Below are 27,473 nucleotides of genomic sequence, written 5' to 3'. Positions count from 1 at the left end.
GTTTTCTTAAAAATTGAGGATGTTCAGTTTAATAACTAAGTAATGATGCTTATTAAGTCAAGTACCTTTTGGCCATCACTACACTAATAAACTTAAGCACACCTGGGCCTGCTTAGAGCACCTCCTCCTTCAGCCTCTTGTACAGCATTGCGGCTTCTAGCCAGAGATTGGTTACTTGTAGATTAAACATCCATTATACACAAGTCACCACTATTGTCAGGGCTTCTCTGTCAGCACTAGGAGCAGCGTAATGGATGCTGCATACTTATTGAACTCTAGGACCAACCTGGTGACTGGCCCCTCTTCCATCTCCAGACAAAGAAATCAAACCTTTCCGTTCACCCTTGTCATTCATTCTAGAAGTCCTCCATGGCTTCCCAAAGTTTGCTGAGAGCGAACTTCACTTCATTCAGACAGTGACTCTTCCAGAGGGAGCAACTTTTCCCATGTATTTATTCTCGTTAGCCACAATTCTGTAGCCACTTTCTTTCTGCCCTGTTAAAATCCCGGGCAGCTTCAAGTGCACCTTCATAAACACATTTGTTCTCACAGAAGCATGTAGTTGGTGGCTGGAGGTTTTACAGTCACCTATTGCACGCACAAGCTACCTTATTAGATATGCCAGACCAGCCCCTACTCCAGCAACACCCATAAAAGCCAGCAGCACATTTCTGATGCTGCCTTCTAGGTCCTGTAAGTGGAAGAACTCACAAACCCATCCCAGCCTCTTTGTTTCACAAGCCAGTCCTGCTTGGTCCTTACAAGAACCTCTGTGATACTTTCTGCTAAAGGTGGATGCAGCTTTCTTGGTTTAGGCTCTTTAAGTGTTTGGCCACAAAGGCACCAAAAGAAATAAGAGTACAATCCTGCCCCAGTTTGTTACTCCATCTTTGAAAACATGAGTCATCACTCGAGAAAAAGATTTAACATCGTCTTCGTTTTTAATGTCCAGTTTCTGAAGCACGCCCTGGAAGGCAGTCTCATGGTTGGGCTGCACCTGATCGCTCAAGCGCCCCAGGGTCTCCAGCGCCCTCTGGCCCGCCCCAGGGGACCTCGCCAAGAGGCTTAGCGTCCTGGGAGCCGGTCGTCTGCTCCCACAAGTAGCAAGTAGCGCAAGATTATCTCCAGCAACTGGCAGTACAGGTCGTGTGCCCCCCCCCCTCAGGTGGCCCCGGCAGCGAGCCTTAGGCCTAGGAGCTCTTAGCCGCCTTGCTCCTGAGCTCCAGGAGGGGCAGCACCGCTGAGCGTTTGCTGAGCACCTCGGGCTTGCAACGGTCCAGCTCTTCCTCTGGAGACATGATGGCCGCGGCTGACAAGGCCATCTCCTAGGGCGGCACAGCGAGGAGGCCAAGCGACTTGAGCAGCCGCCTCCCTGCCGACGCGGTGACGTCAGGGTCCTCGGCGCCCATGGGCAGCGGCCGGGCAACCACCCAGGCGCCAGGGCAGCAGAGCGGCCTCCCCTCCCCGCTCGCGCTGGGCCTTGGCCTCCTAGGCTATCCCTACCTGAGAGCTGCTGCCAGCGCTGAGGCTAGTGCAGCAGCAGTACAGGTTCAAGCCCATTACCCCGTTTCTCCGCAGGCCAAACTTGGTCTAGCAGGCTCGGGAGGGCGATGGGGGGTGTGTGGGTCGAGTGCCAGGAAGGAGGCAACTCCAGACTTGAGGCAGGCGGAAGTCAGGAGTCCAGTTTTCTTCTTAATTTTCTTACACCTGGTGACAACTCTTTGAGACTAAAAACAGGGTTGTGTTGAGGACTGGCCTGATCAAGCAAGGCTTTTTATTAGGCCTTCATGGATGGAGAATGGCACAGCGCCAGTAACAGCCTGGGGCTTAGGCCTTAGGAGCTTCCCTAAGGTTCTGATGCAGTGAGAGTAAAATAGAGCTCCTTCTCTAAAGCAAGGAAGGTGCTTGGGAAATCAGGTAGTGGTCGGACCAGGGCCTTTGGGTTTGGGTTGCTTCAGATTCTGAGATCCCAGCCCTTTCTACCACATGAGGCTATGGTTCTCAGTGGGGCTTGGTCAGTAATGTTTTTGAGATGTTCAGGGTTCCTCTTGTACAAAATTCTTTTATTAGATCCTTCCTGTGTTTTCCCATTTCATGGTAGTTTGTGCTAACTTCATAGAAATCTCTCACTTCTTCTTTCCCCTCCTGTAAGAAGTACACCAGATGCTATTCTTCAGAAGCCTACTCGGCATAAGACAGAGGTTGTCCAAGACATCCCCACCCCAGCCCCCACACTGTCTACCTCCTACTTTTCCTGTCTCTCATCTCCTGGCTCCATCTCAGGACCCTGTCACTGAAGAGTGACCTGCCGTGTCAGGGCACCGGTGTACTTAAGAAATAATTCTGGTTATATTGTTGCTGTGTAAATCTCCTAACTGTGGGACTTGGGGTCTCCAGCCTACACTTGTTATTTAAAACATAATCCTGGGTCTGAACCCAAAAGAGACATGGATTGATAGCATATCTGTAATGTGAAATCTGTTCTTGGCTGTCTTTTCTTTGAGCATTAGCCACAGCTGAGTAGATTGTGTCATTAAAAAGATTTTTCTTCACTAATGTAATCGTTTGTGGAGTGATTCCTCTGTGGGGAAGGTATATTAATTCTAGAATAGCTACATCTTCTTCCCTTTTACAGAAATGTTTCTAAGACAAGCTGCATTGACTCAGGTATCTTTGATCCCAGTCTCAGGCTTCCCAGGCAGTGACCTTTCTTTCCAATGATAAAATTCCTAAATTCTCAAGTCCCAATCCAATGTGGTCTTGGTCAGTAATGCTTTAGATGTATTAGATCCCTCTGGTGCTTTTCCCATTGTATGATAGTTTATGCTGACTTCACAGAAGTCTCCCATTTCATCCCATTGTTGCCCTGTATGAAGTATACAAGATTCTAATTTTTCAGAAGCCTACTTGGCATAAGACAAAGTTTGTACAAGACATCCCCATCTCAGCTTTAATCCTTTCTATAACCTACTTTTCATGCCTTCGAATTTTAAGGCACCTCCATCTCAGGAACCTTGTCACTAAAATGTGACCGGGTGTTTCAGGGTGTACTTAAGAAATAATTCTGGTTATATCTTTGCTGTGTAAATCTCCAATCAGAGCATATACATTAACATTCCAAAATGTCAGAGCTAGGAAATGCTTGACTAAAGCAGGACCGAAAACAAGATTGGCAAACTCCAAACCCTGCATTTCCATGTCTGATGTCCAATTCCTTTCAACTTTGTTGACTTCAACACAATTCTTTCTCTTGAGCTCGTTCTGTTTGTTGGCAGCTTTCCGCAGCAGGTAACCCACAGCTCTGGTATTTCTAACATCTTGAGGTCTCTTAGGCAAATTCAACTTCACAGCTTCTTGTTCCAATGAACTGGGCTCCTGCAAAGGGCTTGGGTCGAGTCTCCAGCTCTGCCCTCTGTAGCACTCTAAGCTCTGGCTGAATCCACTCCACAGCTGCTGCTGCTCTTAGTGGTCATCCCATGGTATAGGCATCTTCATTATGCTGGGGACTTCTACAACGAGGCGAACTTTCACCAAGAGCCTCTCATAGGATCACTTCTTGGTGTCAACCCTCAACTTCACCTATGCTGCACTTTTACCAATGGCCTTTCCCAGCCTCTCCCAGTGCCAAACCTCAGGTGCTCTCCATGATCCATTCATGTCTTCAAAACCAGCACCATATGGGTGATTCTTATATATTACCAAGTCTGGCTACCAGTATGTCTACTTCTGGAATACAGCTTGTGCTCTCAGAAAACACTTCCTAGAAGATTTCAGTTCAGTGATACTGATCTCTTAATCTCAGCTAATTTCTTAGCTACAGATAACTAGCATCACTTGTCCCAGTAACCCCTTCTATTCTTTACTCTAAAGCCAGGGCCACTTGGCTAAAGCTGCCATGTTCTGCTGCTTGCTGGACTTGGACATTGCCCCTTGTTCTGTTCCATCTTCACCAGTTTTTCTGTTTTCAATAATTTTTTTCACTGCCTAAGTTTGACTGTTCTGTAACTTGCTCTGTAGACTGACCTTGAACTCAGAGATCTGCATGCCTGTATTTACTTTGTGCTGGGACTAAAGTTCCACCACTATGCCTGGACCTAAGTTACTCTTCAATACATTTTCACAATATCTTTATAAACATGGCCACTATCTCTCAAGATCTAGATTACAGGTATGCTGTCCATTTCTCCATTGTAGTTCATTCTAGATATGGTCAACTTGACAACCAAAAATAGCCATCACAATTGGCGTACAGACACATGGAGATTAAAAACTGTGTCATAGCATATCTCCATTAGCTGTGGAGACAGAATCCTGGGCTGACATTCAAGCTGACCAGCTCTATGATGGACAAAGGAACCGGCTCGTCCTGCCTGGGTCTTCCTTATAACACCATGATGTAACCTAACTGCAATGAAGGTACCTCATGCACAGAGCTTTGAGTAATGCCTTACACCTCCATGGCAGGACCTGGGAAAGCTTACTCATTTGTTTTAGTCTCTCTTGCAACCACCTGGCTAGCTTGGCCATCTTTTCATGTGTCTGTCCCTCTTATAAAGACTCAGGTCATAATTTCCATATACAATTTAGTGCCAAGAAGAGATTATTCTTTTTTTCTTTTATTGGATATTTTTTTATTTACATTTCAAATGTTATTTCCTTTCCTGGTTTCCCAGCCATAAGGCCACCTATCCTATCACCCTCCCCTTCTTCGATATGGGTGGTCCACTCCCCAACCATCCCACATTTAAACCTCCCCTACCAACTTTTTTCTACATTGGGGGGTTCAGCCTTGGCAGGACCAAGGGCTTCTCTTTCCATTGGTGCCAATAAGGCCATCCTCTGCTACAAATGAAGCTGGAGCCATGGGTCCATCCATGTGTAGTCTTTGGGTAGTGGTTTAGTACCCGGGAGCTCTGGTTGGTTGGCATTGTTATTCTTTTGGGGTTGCAAGCCCCTTTAGAAGAGCTTATTCTTAAGGAAATGATAATAGCAAACAGATGCTGGTTTTATGTTTATAGAATAACACAAATAACATATTTTCCTTTTCATCAGTGAACAGAAAGTTTGGTATCAAATGTCATGATGTTACTGGGGTTACTACTCTCTATCATTTTGTGTTGCTCCATTCAATATTGAATGTTCTTGTAGAGAAAACACCTTATAAGTAGAATACGAATTTTATTAGTAGGGTGGGTAGTGACAAATATGTAGCTTCATAGAAAGGGACAGGCTTATATGTATTCCTAGTGTTCTCCAGGTTTAATGTTTTTTTAATTAAAAAAGTTCCTTCCTAAAAAGAAAAGGAAAAAGAAAATTTTTGTACATTGAGGGTAAATTATAACCCTTTACATCACCAAAATACATTGTAAAACTGATAGTGAAGTATTAAAAAATGACAGGGACCTTCCAGGGATGAGGATAGGTCAGTAAGAATTAGAAAAGTTAAATATTGTCAAATTGCATTAATGCCCATGTTCATTTATCATAATGAACACTTGCCCTTTGCATAATTAATGTGTGCCAATAAAAACATAAACTGAAGGGACTGCAACCCCATAGGAAGAGCAACAATATCAACTAACAGGACCTCCCAGAGCTCTCAGGGACTAAACCATCAACCAAACATGGATGGATCCATGACTTAAGCTACATATGTAGCAAAGAATTGCCTTTTCTGGCATCAATGGGAGGGAAGATCCTTGGTCCTGTGGAGTCTTGTTGCCCCAGTGTATGGGATGCTAGAAGGGTGAGGTGAGAGTAATTGGGTAGGTGGGGGGGAGCACTCTCTTAGAAGCAAAAGGCAGGAGATGGGGAGTTTGCAAAGGGGATGACATAAATAAAATAACTATATATACATATATATGTATATATATTGTATATGTATATATATTCTACTATTCTGCAGTTACTCCAGGATATATAGTCATATCTGAATACTTGGAAGTAAGATTTTTATGGTGAGAGAACATAGGACCTTTTTCTTTATGGATCTGGGTTATGTCACTCACTGTGGACTTTTCTAGTCCAATCCAGTAAGTTCATTATTTTATTTTTCTTTAGAGCTGACCATGTGCATATGTACCACAGTTTCATTATTCATTCTTCTGTTAAAGAACATTCCGGGTTTTTTCTATTTCCTGTCTATTGGGACTAGATCAACAAGTACAGGGCTTTTGAGGAGTTTATATTCAATCCTCAATTTGTAATTTTCTTCATTTATTGAAAATAGATTCTTTCCCTATACAATATGCATTGATTATACTTTTTCCCTCTCTCTGTTGCCCACTCCTTTTCGATTTCCCTTCCACTGCAGATCTCTACTGTTTCTGATTATCAAAGAAAACCCTTCTCGGGGACAGCAACTAAAGATGACAAAATAAAATATAATAAGATAAAACTGAAGCTATCACATTCAGTCTGAGCAAGGCAACCCAACAGAAGTAAAACAGCCTCAGGGGAGGCAGAAGAATCAAAGACTTACTTGTTCCCTACATGCAGGAGTAACCCTCACTTTAGAATGTTTATGGGGTTTTTTTCCTTCTTAGTTCTCTATATATTCTGGACATTAACCCTCTGTCAGGTGGAAAGCTGGCAAAGATCCTCCATTCTCTGGGCCAATCCAGGAGTGTAGGCTATCTGTCCGTTTTCAACTATTTTTGGTCTCTTTCTTCCAACGTTTAAAGCTTCCATCATAGATTCCCTTCACTTCCTTGGTCTGATTTATTGCAATATAATTATTTTTTTTGAGTCTGTGGAGAATGAGAGTTCTTTGTATTTCTTTCACTTTATGTTTGTTGCGATATATAGAAAACCTATTATTCCGTAGATATTGATTCTATAACTTGCCACATTGCCACGTAACTTTATCATAGAAGTATTCTGGTGGAATTTTGGGGGTCACTAAGGTATAGTATCACGTCATCTGTGAATGGAGATAGTTGATCACCTTTACTTATTTTTATCTGTTCAATGTTTTTCTCTTTCTTATAGATTCAACTAGTACTTTGAGCACCACATTCAAAAGGGAGTAGTAGACATGGATCTCATTTCTGACGTTAGTGGGACTGATGCAGTCTTTTCCCAATTTCAGTTGATGTTGACTGTGGGTTTCTCATACATAGCTTTTACTAAAATGGGGTACAGTCTCTCTGGTTCTATATTCTCCAGAACTTTCATCATGAAGGCATGTAAGATTTCTAAAAGGATTTCTCTGTGTCTACTAAGATGGTCCTGTGTTTGGGGTCCTTAAATTTACTAATGTGGTTTCTTACATTACCTACGTGCATATGTTTAGCCATCTTTGCACTCAGGGATGACACCAACTTATCATGGTGGATAATATCTGTGACGCACGTCTGCACTCTGTTTGCAAGGACTTTACTGAGCAGTTTTGTGTCTATGTTATCAGGGTTGTTGGCCTGGCACTTTATGTTAATGCTGTGTCATTGTATGGGTTTGATATTAGAGGGAATATGGAGACACTGGACTCATAGGAGCAGTTAGAAGAGTATTGCTTCTGTTCTAGTTCAGTTTTTGTTTGTTTGTTTGGTTGGTTTGCTTTTATGAATAGTTTAAGGAGGGTTGGTTGTTGATCTCTGGCCCTGGACTTTATATTTAATTGCTCTTTAGCTGGAAGACCTGTTATTAATGACTCCAAACTCTTCACCATTTATCAGTCTATTTAACTTGTTGACTTCTTGGTGTAATTGAAGTATTTTGGTGGAATCAAAAATTTCAATAATCCTTTAGGTTTTCAAGATTAAAGGAATGCATGCTTCTACAGTATTTCCTTATAACATGCTGAATTTTGTTGGGGCCTCTTGTACTATTTCTCTTTTCATTGTCTATTCTGTTGAATTAGGGCCCTTTAGTTCTATTGACTAGTTGGGCACAGGATCTGTCAATTTAAGAATCAGCTCTTAGTTTGTTCATCCTTTGTATTGTTTTCTTTGATTTGTACATGATTTTCATAATTTCTTACCATCTACTGGGTTATGATTTGATTTCATTTTCAAACAATATTTATATTGTATCATTAACTCATTTATTTATGGTTTTGCTAATTTTTTTTAATGTTAGCACTTAGACATATTAGTTTTCCTCCTGAGACTGTGTCAGTGTTTGTTGTGTTGTGTTTTCTATTTCATTTGGTGCAGGAAACGTTTTTATTTCCTTTTTTTCCCAATAACTATTCAGTAATGAGTTGTTTTATATCTGTAAGTTTGTGAATTTCCTGGAGATTTGTTTGCTCTCAATTTTAAGTTTTGTTACATTTGGTCAGAGAAGACACAAAGTTATTTCAGCCTTTGCAACATTTTAAAGGTTTGTTCTGTTTCTAGGATGTAACTTGTTTTAGAGAAGCTTCCATTTGCTTCTGAGTAGAATGTGTATTCTTTGGTGTTTGTGTATAATATTATATAGATATCTGTCAAGCCCATTTTTTGATGATGTCAGTTAATTCTGATATTTCCCTGTTGTTTCTGTTTGTTTGTTTTGGGTTTTTTGTTTTTTGTTTTGGTCCAGATGACCTCTCTATTGGAAAAAATGGTGTACTGAAATCACATACCAGGAATCTGAAACTAGGTGGCCCACAGACATAGGGGAAAACAGAATAAAACTGTTCTGTTAAAGAAATAGAGTAGGGTTGAGGATTTAGCTCAATGGTCGAGCACTTGCCTACCAAGCCCAAGGCCCTGGGTTCAGTCCTCAGCTCCGAAAAAAAGAAAAAAAAAAAGAAATGTAGCAAGAAAATGACATAATGACACACTTTTATATTAGTGTCTCTCTCAGCCATCATTAGAGAGATCTCCTCTTGTAGTATGAAAGAGAATAAATATAAAAACCTCCAAAACAACAATGTGCAGAGATATTCTTGAAACACTCTGTCCCAATTGCAATGTCTTAATCAAATTCCTCCCGTCCAGCAAACTCTGTGGTGGAGGATGCAGAAAGATTCTAAGAATATGTGGGGTTGGAAGAAATCAAGAAAACAAGGTGGGAGGCAGGCTAAGCTGTGGCCTGGAAAGTGGCGTATGGGGAGAGACAGGAGAGTGGGACCAAGGGACAGAATGATGAATGGAAACCGGTGTCTGGCTGGCAGGGGTTGGAGGAGCATCTCTAGAATGTGCCAGGGACCTGGGCTGGGAGAGGCTCCCAGGAGTCTATGGGGTTGACTTTAGCTGAGACTCCCATATAGGATCTGGAACCTTCAGTGGTACTGCCTATACGCAGGCAGGACCTCAGGTGGAGAGATAAGGACACCAACCCTCTCAGGAAACTTGTGACCAAAATTTGTCCTGTCTAAAAGAAATGCAGTGATAACGATGGAGCAGAGACAGTGGGAATGGAAGACTTCAGACCCATCCCAAGGGCAAACATCAACTCTGACACTATCAATGATACTCATATGCTTGCAGTCAGGAGCCTAGCATAAATGTCCTCTGAAAGGCTCCACCCAGCAACTAACTGACACACGTGCAGAAGCCTACAGCCAAACATTGGAAAGAGCTAGGGATGTCTTATGGAAGAGTTGGCGATGAAAACCCCACAGGAAGACCAACACAGTAAACCTGGTTCCTTGGAGGTTCTTAAAGACTGAGCCACCAAGGAAAGAGCATACAACACACTAGATATACCCCCAAAACACTTATGTAGTAGATGTGCAGCTCAGTCTGTCTGCAGTTCTCCCCAGAACTGGAGCAGGGGCTGTCCTTAAAGCTGTTGAATATTTTTGGATCCTATCCCCCAGCTGGGCTACTTTGCCTGGCCTCAGGGGAAAAGGATACACCTAGCCCTGCAGGATCTTTATGTTTGGGTGGAAGATAAGCAGGGGAAGGTGGCTTCACCAGTGCTCAGAGGAGAAGGGGAGGGCACGATGTAGGGAGGGGCTGTGTGAGGATGCTAGTGAGAGTAGTGGGGGCAAGGATCCAGATGAAAAGTAAATGAATAAATAGAAAACATATATGTAAACACACATGCATGTACATATAATATTTATTTATATATACACATATTTATATTTATATTTATATTTATATTTATATTTATATTTATATTTATATTTATATTTATATATATATAGACTGTGGCAGCATGCACAGGTTTGGGCTGAATGAGATTCCAGAACTGAGAGAAGTGGATCCAAACCTCCATTCCTAACTCAGAAACTATTTCCAGTTGATAAAAAATTTACATAGTAAAAATTAGTTCTCTCTAAAGGAGTCTTTGTGGGTTTACAAAACACACTTAAGAGCAGACCCCATGCCCCTAAGTAGATAATTGAGGCAAAATGAACTTAGAGACATTTTGGGAGGACTTTTTTGTTTCTTTGATTGCTTGATTGTTTACTAGTGCTTTGTTTTGCCCCCACCCCCATCCCCCTTATAGGACTTCTGCTATATACTCTTTCTTGTGGTTTTGTGGGATATTTTTCTGTGCATGTGAATGTGTGTGTCTCTGTGTCTATAAGTATTTCTTGGGCTTTTTCTTTGGCTTTAGTTTTGCCCATTTGTTTGCTTTATTTCTTATTGTCATTTGTTTTCATTTTATCTTATTTTTTGTTATTGTCATTTTATTTATTTTTAAGGTGCCTGATTCTTTTCTGTTGAGAGAGAGATGGGGGTGGAGTTCGGTGAGTGGGAAGATATAGAGAATCTGGGAAGAATTGGAGGACATTGAACCATAATCAGAAAATAATGTATAAAAAAATCTATTATCAGTTTTGTTTAAATCCCATACTCATACTAATTTGATCTTGGCCCTGGACTTTATTTAGGGTTACAAATACTGCAGGTCAATATCTCAAATGTTTGAGTAATGATTTTCATAGGCAAAGACAGAGGATTTTTAGAAAGGTCATTCTGTGCAAGCATACGATTCAACTATGTGCTGCCTACAAGAAAGACACATTTTCCTAGTTGTCTGGACTTGACTTTCAGTCTCACACTCACATCTATCTTCCATAAAGCTGTTGTTATTTCTGTGTAAAATGTAAGAAAGATGACCAGACATTAGAGTATTAATTCCTAAACACCATTTACACTTCTGCCTTACAGTCAGGAGAGAACTGCTGGAGAATATCAACTTCTGACTGAGGAGGGAATGTAGAACTTACCCTTTTAAGGTCTCTGTGTCACCTACCTGACCAATTTCTTTCTCTTAGAATCAGCAAAATCAATTTGATATCTATATAGCCCTTCTTGCTCCATCATTCTTGGCCTAGTGTCTATGTTGTAAAGCAAACTTTAAAGCAATAGAAGTCTTGTTATACAAGCTCTCTTTCTGCCAGGTAGGATTTTATACTTGTTCAGTCTGACAGCCTTTCACCTGATGTTTTTAATCTTCATATCACCTCATCACTGATATAATTGATGACCATGAAAAAGAGTAGGAAAGGGGAGGGATAAAATCTGCCAGAGCTGAAAATCTGCATGTAAACTTTTACTCTCCTAAATTTAACTTTCAATAGAGTACTGCTGAGTTGAAGCTGGACTGATAATATGAACTTTGATGAATAGGTTATTCCGTGTGTCGTATATATTGTGAGTGGTGTCAGAAATATAAGATGTGGGAGAGGTCACTGTGTAAAATGAAGGTCAGTTCACTGGTGTGGCCAACTGCTCTGAGATGTGAGTATTCTCTGGACTTCCTACGTACTCCTGACTCTTGAGTTCACCAGACTGACAACAGGTGACTAAAATAAACACAAGGTATATGTGTATGACTCCTTAATACTTGGTTATATTTGCTTGACATAGAATGGCACCAGAAGTAGCCTGAATGTGAGGGGAGACATGTTTTAGTAAACTGTAATATCTATAATCTACTTGCGTCTTGGGGTAGTAAATACTAGAATGGGCCTGACAGTAGTAAAATGTATATTATGCGTTGAGGATATACACTTTCCTTACTTTTTATATATTTGGACTAGATGGCTGATCTGCAAATATGTTCTAAGTATCTTGATTATGAGGCTGGCAATGAGCTTAGTGGGGTAAAGGTACTTGGCACTCAACATCATGACATGAATTTTATCTTTGAAGCCATGTAAAGGTGAAAAGAAAAACTAACTCCATAAAATTATCCTTTGATTTCAGGTATGTGTCATGGACCATGCTCACTGTGTAATATATTTTCCAACCACACACACATTATATACAACTAACCCCGTATGTATTTACACACACACACACACACACACACACACACACACACACAATCAAACAAATAAAACCACTAATTTTCCTATTGATGGGTTCCCAGACAAAAGCACCTGCCTCTAATCTATATGACTTAGTTCATATTGACTCCCCACAAGTTGTTATTGCACACACAATCTGTGTTGCATATGTCCCAACACACACACACACAGCAATTTAAAATTATAAATACATAAGAAAAAAGAATAACAAAGTATAACTAAACAAAATGAAAGAGATTATCATGTGACATACTTCCAATCTATATGTGGGTCACTGGTCAGCAGCACTGGTCACCTGACATCAGATAGCGTGATTTCTCCTCTGGTGCATCTCTGCCAAAAAAAAATTTGACTGTGAAAAAGAAACTTTTTAATGTCTACTACACTGTATACATGTCACATGGGGATGCAATACAGTTACTTACAGACAGCTGAGTCTTCCAAATTTTGTCCTTGTGATTTATGGAAGTACTGTGGTCAGGCTATGGTTCATTCTTTTTTTTTTTTTCCATTTTTATTAACTTGAGTATTTCTTATTTACATTTCAATTGTTATTCCCTTCCCAGTTTCGGCCAACATCCCCTAACCCTCCCCCCCCTTAAATATGGGTGTTCCCTCCCATCCTCCCCCATTACCACCCTCCTCCAACAATCATGTTCAATGGGGGTTCAGTCTGGGCAGGACCAAGGACTTCCCCTTCCACTGGTGCTCTTACTAGGCTATTCATTGCTACCTATGAGGTTGGAGCCCAGGGTCAGCCCATGTATAGTCTTTAGGTAGTGGCTTAGTCCCTGGAAGCTCTGGTTGGTGGCATTTAAGTTCATATGGGGTCTCAAGACCCTTCAAGCTCTTTCAGTCCGTTTCTAAGATTCCTTCAACAGGGGTCCCGTTCTCAGTTCAGTGGTTTAATGATGGCATTCGCCTATGTATTTGCTGTATTCTGGCTGTGTCTCTCAGGAGAGGTCTACATCCGGTTCCTGTCAGCCTGCACTTCATTGCTTCATCCATCTTATCTAGTTGGGTGGCAGTATATGTATGGGCCACATGTGGGGCAGGCTCTGAATGGGTGTTCCTTCTGCCTCTGTTTTAATCTTTGCCTCCCTATTCCCTCCCAAGGGTATTCTTGTTCCCCTTTTAAAGAAGGAGAGAAGCATTCACATTTTGGTCATCCTTCTTGAATTTCATGTGTTCTGTGCATCTAGGGTAATTCAAGCATTTGGCTAATAGACACTTATCAATGAGTGTATACCATGTGTATTTTTCTGTGATTGGGTTACCTCACTCAGGATGATATTTTCCAGTTCCAACCATTTGCCTACAAATTTCATAAAGTCATTATTTTTGATAGCTGAGTAATATTCCATTGTGTAGATGTACCACATTTTCTATATCCATTCCTCTGTTGAAAGGCGTCTGGGTTATTTCCAGCTTCTGGCTATTATAAATAAGGCTGCTCTGAACATAGTGGAGCACGTGTCTTTTTTATATGTTAGGGCTTCTTTTGGGTATATACCCAAGAGAGGTATAGCTGGGTCCTAAGGTAGTTCAATGTCCAATTTTCTGAGGAACCTCCAAACTGATTTCCAGAATGGTTGTACGAGTCTGCAATCCCACCAACAATAGAGGAGTGTTCCTCTTTCTCCACATCCTCACCAGCATTTGCTGTCACCTGAGTTTTTTTTTTTCTCTTTTTTTCAGAGCTGGGGACCGAACTTAGGGCCTTTACCACTGAGCTAAATCCCCAACCCCCTGAGTTTTTATCTTAGCCATTCTCACTGGTGTGAGGTGAAGTCTCAGGATTGTTTTGATTTGCATTTCCCTTATGACTAAAGATTTTGAACATTTCTTTAGGTGTTTCTCAGACATTCGGCATTCCTCAGCTGTTAATTCTTTGTTTAGCTCTGAACCCCATTTTTTAATAGGGTTATTTATCTCCCTGCGACCTAACTTCAAGAGTTCTTTGTATATTTTGGATATAAGCCCTCTATTAGTTGTAGGATTGGTAAAGATCTTTTCCCAATCTGTTGGTTGTCGCTTTGTCCTAACAACAGTGTCCTTTGCCTTACAGAAGATTTGCAGTTTTATCAGATCCCATTTGTCGATTCCTATCTTAGAGCATAAGCCACTAGTGTTTTGTTCAGGAAGTTTACTTAAGTGCCCATGTGTTCGAGATGCTTCCCCACTTTTTCTTTTATTAGTTTGAGTGCATGTGGTTTGATGTGGGGGTCCTTGAACCACTTGGACTTAAGCTTTATATACAGTGATAAGCATGGATCGATCTGCATTCTTCTACATGCTGACCACCAGTTGAACCAGCACCATTTGCTGAAAATGCTATCTTTTTTTCCACTGGATGGTTTTGGCTCCTTTGTCAAAAATCAAGTGACCATAGGTGTGTGGGTTCATTTCTGGGTCTTTAATTCTATTCCATTGGTCTATCTGTCTGTCTCTGTATCAATACCATGCAGTTTTTATCACTATTGCTCTGTAAAACTGCTTGAGTTCAGGGATAGTGATTCCCCCAGAAGTCCTTCTATTGTTGAGGATAGGTTTAGCTATCCTGGGTTTTTTGTTATTCCAGATGAATTTGCAAATTGTTCTGTCTAACTCTCTGAAGAATTGGATTGGTATTTTGATGGGGATTGCATTGAATCTGTAGATCGCTTTTGGTAAAATGGCCATTTTTGCTATATTAATCCTGCCAATCAATGAGCTTGGGAGATCTTTCAAATCTTCCGAGGTCTTCTTCAATTTCTTTCTTCAGAGTCTTGAAGTTCTTATTGTACAGATCTTTTACTTGATTGGTTAAAGTCACACCGAGGTAGTTTATATTATTTGGGACTCTTATGAAGGGTGTCTTTTCCCTAATTTATTTCTCAACTTGTTTCTCTTTTGTGTAGAGGAAGGCTACTGATTTATTTGAGTTAATTTTGTACCCAGCCACGTTGCTGAAGGTGTTTATCAGCTTTAGTAGTATTCTGGTGGAACTTCTGGGAACACTTAAATATACTCTCATATCATCTGCAAATAGTGATATTTTGACTTCTTCTTTTCCAATCTGTATCCCTTTGATCTCCTTTTGTTGTCTGATTGCTCTGGCTAGAACTTCAAGAACTATATTGAATAAGTAGGGAGAGAGTGGGCAGCCTTGTCTTGTCCCTGATTTTAGTGGGATTGCTTCAAGTTTCTCTCCATTTAGTTTAATGTTAGCTACCTGGTTTGCTGTATATGGCTTTTACTATGTTTAGGTATGGGCCTTGAATTCCTATTCTTTCCAGGACTTTTATCATGAAGGGTGTTGAATTTTGTCAAATGCTTTCTCAGCATCTAATGAAATGATCATGTGGTTTTGTTCTTTCAGTTTGTTTATATAATGGATTACGTTGATGGTTCTCTGTATATTAAACCATCCCTGCATGCCTGGGATGAAGCCTACTTGATCATGGTGGATGATTGTTTTGATGTGCTCTTGGATTAGGTTTGCCAGAAATTTATTGAGTATTTTTGCATCGATATTCATAAGGGAAATTGGTCTGAAGTTCTCTTTCTTTGTTGGGTGTTTGTGTGGTTTAGGTATAAGAATAATTGTGGCTTCATAGAAGGAATTCGGTAGTGCTCCATCTGTTTCAATTTTATGGAATAGTTTGGATAGTATTGGCATTAGGTCTTCTATGAAGGTCTGATAGAATTCTGCACTGAACCCATCTGGACCTGGGCTCTTTTTGGTTGGGAGACTTTTAATGACTCCTTCTATTTCTTTAGGAGTTATGGGGTTGTTCAAATGGTTTATGTGTTCCTTATTTAACTTGGGTACCTGGTATCTGTCTAGGAAATTGTCCATATCCTCCAGATTTTCAAGTTTTCTTGAATTTAGGCTTTTGTAGTAGGATATGATGATTTTTTTGAATTTCCTCTGAATCTGTAGTTATGTCTCCCTTTTCATTTCTGATTTTGTTAATTTGGACACACTCTCTGTGTCCTCTCGTTAGTCTGGCTAAGGGTTTATCTATCTTGTTGATTTTCTCAAAGAACCAACTTTTGGTTCTGTTGATTCTTTCTATGGTCCTTTTTGTTTCTACTTGGTTGATTTCAGCTCTGAGTTTGATTATTTCTTGCCTTCTACTCCTCCTGGGTATATTTGCTTCCTTTTGTTCTAGAGCTTTTTTAGGTGTGCTGTCAAGCTGCTGATATATGCTCTCTCCTGTTTCTTTCTGCAGGCACTCAGAGCTGTGAGTTTTCCTCTTAGCACAGCTTTCATTGTGTCCCATAAGTTTGGTTATTTTGTTCCTTCATTTTCATTAATTCTAAGAAGTCTCTAATTTCTTTCTTTATTTCTTCCTTCACCATGTTATCATTGAGTAAAGCATTGTTCAACTTCCATGTATATGTGGGTGTTCTTCCCTTATTGTTGTTGAAGACCAGCTTTAGCCCCTGGTGGTCTGATAGGACGCATGGGATTATTTCTATCTTTCTGTATCTATTGAGGACTGTTTTATGACCAATTATATGGTCAGTTTTGGAGAAAGTAGCATGAGTGTCGTGCCCACCGCGGCCAGCAAGGAAGACGCAACACGGTCGGATTCTTCTCAACAGCCTTTATTGCAGTACCACCTCTTTGCTGATAAGGGGACCTCGAGCGGCAAAAGCGCTCGCCTTATATGCACAGCAGGCTGAGGCTATGCTAATTGTCCTTCAGGGATTGGTGGAGCATGAATCCCTCATTAGCATATTAACGTTCTGGCCAACTGACGCCAGATGCAAAACCTGCGCATGCTCAATACCATTGTTCACCACAGGTGGGCACCAGATCACCTCATTATCCTATGGCCGCCCTGGCAAGGGGAAAAGCCTGCACATGCGCAATAAGTCGTTTACTATCCAGACTGGATTGGATGTTGGCTCCATCTTTGTTTTACTGCGCCGCTCCCTACACATGAGGTGGGGAGAAGAAGGTATATCCTTTTGCTTTAGGATAGAATGTTCTATAAATATCTGTTAAGTCCATTGGGTTCATGACTTCTCTTAGTTTGTCTATGTCTCTGTTTAATTTCTGTTTCCATCATATGTCCATTGATGACAGTGGGGTGTTGAAAACTCCTACTATTATTTTGTGAGGTGCAATGTGTGCTTTGAGCTTTAGTAAGGTTTCTTTTATGTATTTAGGTGCCCTTGTATTTGGAGCACAGATAATTAGGATTGAGAGTTCATCTTAGTGCAGTTTTCCTATGATGAATATGAAGTGTCCTTCCTTATCTTTTTTGATGACTTTTAGTTGAAAATCGATTTTATTTGATATTAGCATGGGTACTCCAGCTTGCTTCTTCAGACCATTTGCTTGAAAAGTTGTTTTCCAGCCTTTCACTCTGAGGTAGTGTCTGTCTTTTTCTCTGAGGTGTGTTTCCTGTGGGCAGCAGAATGCAGGGTCCTCATTGTGTATCCAGTTTGTTAATCTATGTCTTTTCATTGGGGAGTTGAGTCCATTGATGTTGAGAGTTATTAAGGAATAGTGATTATTGCTTCCTGTTATATTCATATTTGAATGTGAGTTTATGTTTGTGTGCTTGTCTTCTCTTTGTTTTTTTTTGTTTGTTTGTTTGTTTTTTTCCGAGACCATTAGTTTCTTGCTTTTTCTAGGGTGTAGCTTGCCTCCTTATGTTGGGCTTTACCATTTATTATCCTTTGTAGCTCTGGAATTGTAGAAAGGTATTGGGTAAATTTGGTTTTGTCATGGAATATCTTGTCTATGTTAATTGAGAGTTTTGCTGGATACAGTAACCTGTGCTGGCATTTGTGTTCTCTTAGTGTCTGTATGACATCTGTCCAGGATCTTCCTGCTTTCATAGTCTCTGGCGAGAAGTCTGGTGTGATTCTGATAGGTCTGCCTTTATATGTTACTTGACCTTTTTCACTTACTGCTTTTAATATTCTTTCTTTATTTTGTGCATTTGGTGTTTTGACTATTATTTGACAGAGGATTTTCTTTTCTGGTCCAGTCTATTTAGAGTTCTGTAGGCTTCTTGTATGGTTATTGGCATGTTTCTTTAGGTTAGGGATGTTTTCTTCTATGATTTTGTTGAAGACATTTACTGGTCCTTTGAGCTGGGAGTCTTCACTCTCTTCTCTATCAATTATCCTTAGGTTTGATCTTGTCATTTAGTCCTTGATTTCCTGTATGTTTTGGAGCAGTAGCTTTTTTCTGCTTTACATTACCTTTGACCATTGTGTTGATGATTTCTATGGAATCTTCTTCTCCTGAGATTCTCTCTTCCATCTCTTGTATTCTGTTGGTGATGCTTGTATCTACAGCTCCTTGTCTCTTCTTTGGTTTTCTATATCCAGGGATGTCTCCCTTTGTGCTTTCTGTATTGCTTCTATTTCCATTTTTAATTCCTTCACCTGTTTGATTGTGTTTTCCTGGAATTCTTTCAGGGATTTTTGTGATTCCTCTCTATAGGTTTCTACTTGTTTATTTATGTTTTCCTGTGTTTCACTAATGGAGTTCTTCATGTCTTTCTTGAAGTCCTCCAGTATCATGATCAAATGTGATTTTAAATCTAGATCTTGCTTTTCTGGTGTGTTTGGATAGTCAGTGTTTGCTTTGGTGGAAGAATTGGGCTGTGATGATGCCATGTAGTCTTGGTTTCTGTTGCTTGGGTTCCTGTGCTTGCCTCTCCCCATCAGGTTATTTCTGGTGTTACCTTGTTCTTCTATTTCTGACAGTAGCTAGACTGTCCTATAGGCCTGTGTGTCAGGAGTGCTGTAGACCTGTTTTCCTGTTTTCTTTCAGCCAGTTATGTGAACAGAGTATTCTGCTTTCTGGTATGTAGTCTTTCCTGTCTACTGTTCTTGAGGTGTTTCTGTGGGCCTGTGTCCTGAGTCCACCAGCCAGGTCGCTTGGAGCAGAAAAGTTGGTCTTACCTGTGGTCCGTGCCTGAAGTTGCTCAAGGGGAGCTCCTTTGAGCTCTCTGTGAGGGCGGCAACCAGGAGGGCCTGCGCAGACTTTTCCCTGAGCCCCCATGCACCGGGGTCCCAGATGGCGTTAGGTGTTTTCCTCTGGTGTCAGAAATGTGGGCTGAGTGTAGTCTCTTCTGGCTTCCCAGGTGTGTCTGCCTCACTGAAGGTTTAGCTCTTCTACCCAGGGGATTTGAGTGCAGAGAACTGTTGACCGGGTCCCTTTGGGTCCAGGCAGTTTCTATATGGTTCATTCTTACATGAAGAACATCCTGTGGATCAGTCTCCCCTTTGGCTTCTGGTTTTGAATCTGTTGATCCTAGTTAATGACAATGCACAATCCCTCGGTGAGCACCACATGTTTTCCTAAAAGTTTTTCAGATGCTCTCTCTCTAAACCTCAGTTGGTCTCTCATACATCTGTATTTTTTGGTAATCTGACAAATGCTTAAGTTGGCCTCTGCAGAATCACAGGTGCTTGGTTCTGGAGAAATTCGTCAGGAAGTATGAACGTTGGCTGTTCTTGCAGAAGATCAGGAGTCAATACCTAGCACATGCATACAGATCATAACCACCTATGTCAGGTCCAGTGGATGCTCAGTCCTTTCCTAGCCTTGAAGGCACAGGTACTCAAGGCAGCGCTTGTGTCAACATGCAGAAAACACATACCCACACACACACACACACAGACACACACGCAAACACACACACACAAACACACACCCCAAAACAAAATCTTAAGAAAAAAACAAAACAAAAACTCTAGGATTCATTCTGTTCAGTTTCTGTCTTCTGTTGAGTTCTGTAGTGTGGTCCTTGTCTGCACTGATTTGACCAGACTCATAGTTTTATAATTCAGTTCTAGAAATATTGTAGAATGCTGCAGTTCCTTTTTCTTGCGTGGTAGACTTGGAAACTTACCTGATATATTTCCTAAAGTCCTGTGTCTAGAGAATTTTCTTTAATTGTTTCCTCCCTCCCTCCCTCCCTCCCTCAGTCTCTCTCTCTCTCTCTCTCTCTCTCTCTCTCTCTCTCTCTCTTTCCTGTGATTGACAAAGGGTGAACATACATAGGAAAAATCGATATAGGATTTGGTATAAAATGCAAACTGGGCTCAAATGTATGATCTTCTGCCTCTTTCTAATTACTGGAATTACATATGTGTGACTCCATGCTTATTCCTTTAAAATGCACTGTATTAGGTTCTTTTCCTTTCCACAAGGTGGGATGGGAATGGAACTTAAGTCTGTTGTAGGAGCACACATTTGGAGACACAACATAGATTGCTGTTCACACCAGACAGGGAATAGGACAGAACAAAGTACAAAGAGGAGCAAATTTGAACTTGGTAAACCATGAGTTTCATTGGGGTTACTTACAGAATTATGGGTGAGAGGTTACTTATAGAAGCAGAAATGAGTCAAAGACAGAGACATCAGCAAAGTCCACCAAACACAAGTGACATCTCACACAACCTGGGAACCTTATAACCTACAGACTCCTCAACAGGTTGGAGAGCATTCTTTAGGGGTAGCTCGGTTGGTTGGAGCTTGCCCTTTCAAGTGACTCAGTTGGTCTATACATCATCTAGGCACATTGGCTGCTTTCTGCTTCTTCTAGGCAGCTCGTCTGGTTTTAGAGTCTCCTTTGCACCTGGCTTTGTCGGAGAGTCTTCACTGTGGCTCTGCTTCTCTGAAGAAACTCTAAGCAGCAATTATTTTACTCTTGAAAGGGGTGCCCTAGTGAATCTCATCAGCTTCAGGGACTTTCTGAAGCCATTTTGTGTTGGTTACCTTCTGGCTAAGGAGCTTTCCTGTACGGTGTAATGGTTCAAGCTCCACAGCATTCCACCCCATATTGCAGCTCTTACATTATTCCTGCCACCTCTTCTGCAATGGTCCCTGAGCCTTGGAAGGGGTGACTTACATACCTGTTGTGCCTAAGAACTAGGGGTGATTTACTTATCTCACATATCTGCTATGTCTAAGAATTAGGCCACAGTACCACAACAACCATCACTTACTTGATCACAAGAACTGCAGTGGTGGTTATGAGTTGATGCTGACAGCTTCTATGATCTGTGACATAAAAACAAGCTTATTTAAAAGGAAATTTGACAGGCACATATAATCCATCTAATAAAGTGATAGAAGTTGCCTCCCGATTGTGACCACCCCATCCAGAGGTTTTTGTTCAGGCCTACAGTATCAGATGTGAACTCCCTCCTATAGAGTGGGCCTTAAATTCAATCAGAAAGCTGTTAGTCTTACCCATAACAGCCTTGCCACTACTAAATGAGAGGAACATTCCTCTCATTTCTGTCTGCAATGTCAGTATGTTAGGAATCATGGTCCACAGATAAGCAGGAATGTGGGTGACAGTTCTCTACCAGAAACTTGCATGCTATCCTCTGACACTATGATATGGACCAGCAGGGTGGGAGATCCATCTTAATCCAGCCAGTGCGTCCGATATGGTGATGGTCAGGTCAAAGCAATGTCTTCAGCAAAGTCTTAGTCTCTAATTCTGGCATTTGACCAACAAGTGTAGCAATAGAATTTACGGTGTGTGGGACCTCTAGGGTTTCCATAGCCATCAACTCTCTGGTAGGTAGCCCATTCCTGCAATGGGATCTTCATTTAGTTACCATGAGCCTTCAAGGAGTATCATTTTTCATACAAGTAGGGTCCCTTTGATACTTTTTCCTGTCAATTAACGCATCCTGGTAGGACTGTATTGTTCTTGGGTGTCTCTCCAATGTCTTGTCAACTCTGCAAAACACTCAAACCTCAGCATTGTGTCATCCATGGACCAAAACATTTTCCAGAGGGTGGACAGTACAAAGCAATGTCCGTCCCATAACAAATAGTGGGATTACAAAGATGACTCAGTTGAAGCACTCAAACTGTCTGTTTCATCTGTTCTACACAAGTGTCAGGTGATTCCACAAGTGCACAATTAAGAAGATACTAAAACTGAACATAAGCAATATCAAATACAGTATGGAAGATTTCATCTGTTTTGTCAGTATCAACTCCACAGTTCAAGGTGGATACAAAATATGGAGAAAAGCTACTAACTTCATTAGCTTCTGTAACTCTCAGTGATTTCCTTTGTGCTATTATGTTTCTGTATCTTGGAGCTCCTCCCTGGAACCTTCATACATTTCTCCATCAACACTCAACTCAGTAGGTCTGAGTGCAAGGTTGGCACTGTAGCTGTTACTATTGCTTTAGCTTCTCCATTGAACAAATTTGACTATTTGTGGGTCCATAGCATAAACTTTTGTTAAAAATCCATATACTCTGCTTAGTCTTCAGGAATAATCACCTACCTACCTCTGGTTTGATCATCTTCACATGAACTAGTTTATCACAGACGCCATCTGCCAACTCCTCCTGCTTTAGAGCATTCCAGAAGCCCTTTAGCTCATAATCTGGCTTTTTCAGCAATGTTTTCCTTAAGACCTCTAGCTTGACACAAATCATTCCAGGTTTATCTCTGAGTCACTCAGACAGACCTCGTCCTCTGCATTACCATACTCTTAGCTCCTCTAGAGTGCCTTCCAATATTTTACAGATAGTTTTTCCTTGATGATGTAAGTCATTGAGATCTGCAAAACCTTTTCTACTATATAAAGTTCTTGCCCCCTGAAACTGTTCATCGAAATTGTTAAAGTTCTTTACTGATGTGGATCTTTGCTGTATCAAACTTTTGTTAAACTTCTCATATAAATGCTGTTCTATCTGTCCTGGTGAACTGGGGTTCAAACATACTGTGTCTTATTCTGAGGTCCCTCAATATCTCCTGTCCCTCCTTTTTTGATCTTCTAGCCAATGACACTTATGAGGACTTCAGATGGAGTTAACCAAGTATTACTACTGGCTTTCACATGCCCATCTCTTAGGGATTTATTTCCCTCATACTGTCTCAAGTCATGTATTCTTTCTCTTAAGGAAGGATGAAAAGTTACATTACTCAGTTTTCCTCCTTCCACAGCTACCAGACTGATTCCTTTTGATTTTTTTCTTGTGCCAAAGCACAATGAGCTAGGTTGCACCAGGCTCTTTTATTGTTTATTTTAAAACTTTCCCTGATTCCTGAAGTTTAAATGCTGAATATGTGCTGATGACCCTAAGTTCTTGTACAGGACCAATGGTAAGGCCCCTACTGCCTGTTGGATTACAGGTTTTCTCTCCTTTCCCAATAAAATTTGGACTCAAAGAGCATATTCTATTTCCCTAATCACCTTTCCCTTATCTGTTATTTTCCTCAATTTGTTGGCCAAACCAGAGGTTTAGATGGGGAGGATGCTAGCCACATCTCCCTTTTCCTATTTCAACAGATCCTTTATACAAATGACCCTCATGATCACATTAGATGGCTGTGCCATGGTGTTTCTTATACTAAATAACTATCCCTAGAGGTGTCCAGGGTCACACAGTATGAAGTTTTTTCTACTGACATTCTGAACCTTATAGTTGTCCTATAAATTTTGGTTACTCCCCAATTTCTATTCAAATTGATGGAGAATCCAAAAGTAAAATAGCAGAATTTCTTCACAATTTCATTTATCAGGATCACATCCACAAAATGGTATAGGATCTAGTTAGATCCATCAGTTATGGATGTTGGAAGTCACAGAGTCTCACAATCATGTAAGTCATAGGAAATGTGAATCTGCCATGATCAAGGAAACCTCAACCATTTCCTCACAGGAAATCCCGAAAGAAGATTCCTAAGATAGCATCAGAAATATTTTTAATTTGATACCAAATCCAAGAAATAAAAGTTGCTTTAAAGCAATGAAAATATGGTCATGGGGCAGACACAGTGGACTAGGTGGTGTGATTGCGATGGTGGAGTTTGCTAAGCGTTTCCTAGACCTTAGTGGGCATGTTGGTGGTTTTCACAAGGCAGTCCAAGACTCAGCAGCAAGAACACCGAGAACAAAGCAAGCCTTTCTTTCTAAAAATGCCTGTGTTTGCTGGAAATAAAGAAAAATTACAAACTTCATGCAAATGGCTATCATAAAAAACAGGAATTCCTCAGAGCTCTCTGGAAGGCTCTTGAAAAAAATCCAGATAAATTCTATTATAAAATGACTCAGGCCAAGCTCCAGGATGGAGGTGACATTTTCAAAGAGAGCAAGGAAGAAGTAACAACAGGGCAACTAAAGCTGGTGAGAAGTCAGGACATCGGTACATAGAGATGAAAAGGGTTGCAGACGCAAAGACAATTGAAAGACTGAAACCAGAGCGCCATCTGCTGGATTTACAGGGGAAGCAACAAAATAAGCATATGTTTTGTTTTTGACACCAAAGTTGGACAGTTTGCCTTAAAGCGACAAATTTAAGACTATATAATTATGAAATATTTTATGTGCCTGGCTTTTAAATGACCCTATGCTCTTTTTTAATTTTTTTATTGGATTTTTTTTTACATTTCAAATTTTATCCCATTTCCCAGTTTCCCGTCCATAAACCCCCTATTCTATACCCCCGTCTATGAGGGTGTTTCCCCACCCATCTGCCCACTCCTTCCCACTTCCCCTGTCATTCCCTTACAACGAGAGGTGGAGTCTTGGCAGGAACAAGGGCTTCTCTTCCCACTGATGCCCAAAAAAGCCATCCTCTGCTACATATGTAGCTGGAGCCATGGGTCTGGCCATGTATACTCTTTGGATGGTGGTTTATCCCCTGGGAGCTCTGATTGGTTGGTATTGATGTTCTTATAGGGTTGCAAACTCTTTCAGCTCCTTCAATCCTTTCTCTAACTCCTTCATTGTGCACCCCATTCTCAGTTCAAAGGTTGGCTGCAAGCATCTGCCTGTGTATTTGTCATGCTCAGGCTGAGCCTCTCAGGAGACAGCTATGTCAGGCTCCTGTCAGCATGCACCTCTTGGCATTCCCAGTATTGTCTGGGTTTGGTGGCTGTATGTATGTGGGCTGGATCCCCAGTGGAGCAGTCTCTGAATGGACTTTCCATTAGTTTCTGTTCCAAACTTTGTCTCTGTATTTCCTCCTATGAATATTTTTGTTACACCTTCTAAGAAGGACTGAAGCATCCACACTTTGTCCTTCTTGTGCTTCATGTGGTCTGTGGATTGTATCATTGGATAATCTGAGCTTTTGGGCTAATATCCCCTTATCAGTGAATCCATACACTCTGTGGTTTTTTTGTGATTGGGTTATCTCATTCAGAATAATATTTTCTAGTTCCATCTATTTGCCTATGAATTTCATTGTCGTTTTTTCAGTTAACATTTAATTTTGATAATACTTGTTATGTTTAAATAGTCAAGAACACACAAGGTAATGTCTTCTGTGAAGGTTTACATGGGTGAACACATGCTTTAAATATGCAGTGGAGGAGGAGAGGTGCATTCAGTTAACAAAGTTTAAAAGAAAATCCCTTGTTATCAATTACACAAAGCATATAAAAATATTTCTCTGGATGCATAGATTAAAACTCAGAACTCCTCTAAGAGCAACCGTGCAGTTTCATTCCACTGCCAGAGACACTGACCCCAGAGAACTGTGGCAAAGGACAGGACACTGGGCAGAGCCATGTGGGACATGACCTTTGGTCACTCTGAAGCTCTCCATTGCTCTTGTGCAGCCCACCTCCCAGCCAATCAACTAGGGTGGCTGAAGGAGTCTGAACCCCAGGAATTTAGACATGAATTAAAACTGAGTTTATTTCTTCTAACATAGAATCACACCTAACTGAATTACTAAAGTTTTTCAAAGCAAATGAGAGGGGGGAAATGGTTAGTATTTCTAAGAAGTAGTGTCTGATTGGTTGAAACACAAAGGAGGTTTCTTCAGTAAAGTACTTGGGAAAAGGGGTGGTGAGCAATGGCCACTCTGCTATGCAGACGCTCTAAGGGGGAAGTCACCGGCTGTGCCAGGGGTGGGTACCATGCAGTCACTCCACAGTGACCCCACGACACTGGCTTTGAAGAACACTCAAGCTCATTTATGCACTCAGGTGACAGTGGGAGGCCATTACCTCAGCACAAAGTTCTCATCTAGTGCATCTGCATCTTTCCAGTCAACTTTAGTGTTCTAATAAAATTAAGTTAATACACAGGAAGTTAAGTTTCTTTGGAAACTCTAGGCTCTATGGGGACAAAGTTAAAGACAGCAGGGTCCTGGACAACCCTACTCCAGTCCTGCTCTCCTGCCCTCCCGTGTGGGCCAGGTCCTGTCTAAAGTTAAGTCAACAGAGGCTTCAACTTTAATGAGGCTGAGGAGCGAAGACTCTTGAATGCACTCTTGGAGAAGATCCGTACGCCACACTCTAGAGTCTAATCAGGTCCTCACAACTGACTGTGGTTGTAACGGGATATTCCTAAGATTGAACACTTTGTTTACAAAAGGAACAGACTTCAGAGTTATGCAAAAACCCTAATCATTTCCAAAATAACTTTTATCTTTGATACAAATATAAAGATGCTAACTCCTTTAGTTCGGTTTCCCACAATAACCTTTAAAACAGCAACAAATCCAGGCTCAAAAAGCTGCCTTTCATTCCTGTTGGGGGTGAGATTGGTGGATGGACCAGCAGAACTTGTTCTCTTCTTGAATGGGGCAATTAAATAGGGGCGACTTTGGAAAGCATTAGAGAGCCCTCTAGTGACTGTGGAGGGGAGATGGGAAGATGACTGTGAGACAGACGCAGTCATAAGTGGTCATAAAAGAAAACTGCAGGAGGCGAAGCTCTTTGGTTAACAGCCTATTTACAATTAGGTAACTATATTTTAAACACTTTAAACCTGAGTAACATTTATATATATGCTACATGAGACCTCACAGACGCAAGTCGCACTGAAATCCCAGTACCTGTGCTTGCTTTCTTTCCCTAGTCTCCCTCCCTAGTCAATTCAAAATTTCATGAGTGTCATAAGCATGCAACACCAAGAGAAACGCACCAGGCCCTTCAGGTGCACCGTCAACAGGAGTGGCTAGAAATATGTCCAAGGTCTCAATTTCTTCGAAAACTCTCTAGATTCCGCACGTAAAACACTGGCTTTCGTACCTTCAGCTTCTGCCTCTCAAGACTATTTTCCAGCTGCTCAAAGATTCAGCAATAGGGTTATTGTGCACCAAGAGGCTTGGAAGAGCGGCACCGTTGCTGGGGGACGGGGTTCCCGCCTGCCCAGGCAGGATGTTAGTGATCACTGCGCAGTGGCTCCAGGGGCCCTGGCGGGCCTCCAAGGCTTTGGGATCAATAGCTTGTCCTTTGGCCCAGAGGTGACACATACTCAGTGTGTCATGATACTCAGTGATAAAGTCCCTGCTGCATTAGTTTGTCAGGTT

At 41.2% G+C, this 27,473-nt stretch overlaps 1 pseudogene; it reads right to left on the bottom strand.

Moving 5' to 3' along the window:
* Positions 1 to 437: 437 nt before the first annotated feature.
* LOC116901026 lies at positions 438 to 22,637 on the bottom strand (annotated as a pseudogene).
* Positions 22,638 to 27,473: the final 4,836 nt, after the last annotated feature.

Source organism: Rattus rattus, chromosome 5, assembly GCF_011064425.1.
Source record: "Rattus rattus isolate New Zealand chromosome 5, Rrattus_CSIRO_v1, whole genome shotgun sequence".
Taxonomy (NCBI): domain Eukaryota; kingdom Metazoa; phylum Chordata; class Mammalia; order Rodentia; family Muridae; genus Rattus; species Rattus rattus.
Note: the sequence above shows the minus strand (reverse complement) of the source record. Positions and strands in the feature narration are given on the sequence as shown.